This window comes from Rhodnius prolixus, unplaced genomic scaffold (assembly GCF_049639745.1).
Source record: "Rhodnius prolixus isolate KJV_2025 unplaced genomic scaffold, Rpr scaffold_1, whole genome shotgun sequence".
In the NCBI taxonomy this organism is placed as follows: Eukaryota; Metazoa; Arthropoda; class Insecta; order Hemiptera; family Reduviidae; genus Rhodnius; species Rhodnius prolixus.
In genome coordinates this window covers 51,698,622-51,701,012 of record NW_027411581.1, presented here as the reverse complement: position 1 = coordinate 51,701,012, position 2,391 = coordinate 51,698,622, and positions in this window count along the sequence as shown.

The following is a 2,391-nucleotide window of genomic DNA, read 5'->3' as shown; positions in this document are numbered from 1 at the left end:
TCATTTCCATGTAATCTAATTCACCTATATATTTAATTACAAATCAATATAATCTTCTTTGCATTAAAATAAAAACTGAAAATAGAATTCGTCCTTTAAATTAAAAATTCCTTCCGAATATATTGCCCTTTAAAAAGTTTCCATTTTAAATAAATGCAGTTAATTGCTCAACCGTGACATTTATTAGTCAAGGATTAACAACCTTCAAGTACTCGGATTATGAAATTAATAAAGGTAAAATTATTGATCAACATCTGCGAATAAACCAAAATATCAAAGTATTGCTTAAATTATCGCACACCAAAAAACTTCTAATGGCGGATAACAATTATATCTTTAATAAAAAAGAACAAGACTACTTCATTTAGAGTTTAGGTAAAGTGGTTTTCCGCCCAGAAAGAAAATGTAAGCAAGCTCTTTATTCCTGATTTTATTTCCCAAGATAAACATGTAATCAAATAGGTCTCTCTAGCCAGTTGTACTCTGTCCATCTTAAGTAAGACTCAGTTGCAGGTGCTCTCCCTCAACAGATAGTGCAGCCATTTAAAACTCGAATGAAAAACAAAATAAAACTTTAATGTATAATTTGCTTTTTAAAAATAGTTCGAGATAATGGTTTATGATTATCAATTTTTAGAATAGGGGCCGAGCAAGTTGATTATAAGGAAAATAATTATTAAAATAGAAATAAAAGATGGAGGAGAATGTTAGTACTGAAGAGAAAGGAGAGCGCAATAAAGCCGTTACAAGATAAAAGAGGCCGTGACATTTCATCTTTAACATTGTATCATTACATGCCTAATTCATGATAAGAATATTTGGGAGCCAACGAATCGTATCCCTTAAGTACCAACCGAGTACTTTTTTGTTGTTTTGTTTCTTATTTCTATCATTTTATAAGCTTATTATTTAATTTTTACCGTCCTTGGGCTTCTTCTATTCCTTCTATCAGACATTAACAAAGTAACTTAGGAAGACAAGTTCTCTTTGATTATCTTGACGCTGAGATAACGGTTGAACCAACAAAGCATTGCTCTTCCAAGTATTAGTTTTGAACGTTTGGTTGTTTAGCTTCATGTCTCGAACTTGTTTGTTACGAATGTAGGTAACAGAATTTAGTAACTTTGAGAATTTAAAATTTAGTAATACTTCATTTTATCTTTAAGGGGCCGAGCGTCTGTTGGGTCAGGAATTGGCCTAGTGTAGGGGTCGGCAATCTTTTCTAAGTAGTGAGCCATTTCTCCCTAAATAATTTTAATAAATCTTACCAAGAGCCAAAAGGATGAGAGTGTAAAAAACACTGTGGAATCATTTGTATTCACAAATTTCAAATATAAATTATATAAATTTATTTTTACATATTGCAAATTAATTAAACAAATAAATTTTAAACTAAACCTGTGTTTGAATGAAAAGGCGGCAGTATTATATAATTACGTACTTTATTTTAATATAATTCCATTCAATTTCTATCCTATCATATTTAATATTCTTTTTGAAAAAAATATCTTTACTTTAATAAATGAACTTTTTATTTGTTTCAATAAAATTAAAATGTAAAATATATTTTGGACAGGCTGAAGAGCCATACCATTGGGGAAAAAGAGGCAACCAGCCGACCCCTGGGCCTAGTGTATTCTTTCTGTGTTTCACTTAGATAGATTTGAGACTTGACAAAAAAGAATTTACCAAATTCATCCAAATTTTGCGAAAATTGTTCTTCTCCCGTTTCAGAACATTTTCTTTTAGTCTTTTTTGATTAATTTAGGCTTATTTAAGCTTCAAACTTCTTCTTTACGAATAAACGTGATAAACGCCGCAAAATAATGGCTTTGTTTCTGAAGAAATAGAAGAAGCAGAAATCTCACTCGGTTAAACTGGATAACCAAGATGAACTACAACAATGAAACCGAATGGCTACCAAAAACCTGAAGCCACTTTTTGGAATTATGATTGGAGGTACATACTTTCAAAGTGGAGATTTTCAGGTGAGCTCGCAAAGATAGACGTCCTATTGCTAGCTTGCTGCCCTTCAAACTTAAGGAGAAAAAATGCGCACAATATTTTTATTGACGTCCATTGTTTTATGGATTTGATCTTTTAACTATACACTTTACTTTTATTAAGCAATTAAGACGGTGTACTCGCGACATCAGAGAAACAATTAAAGACTCGCAAAAGTCAGTCAAGTTGGTAGTGTGTGAAACAGGTTGTATGCTTTCTTTTTTAAAAACCTCATTCAACCCCAATATTCTTACAACAATCATTTTGCCTAAGGCACCCATTTCTTCAGGTATCTTAGTTTCCCTTGAGCCAAATGACACTTACAATGACGACGCCTTGACACTCACAAAGGACTGCGAAGAGAACTGATGTTTGCAGCTGCTTGGA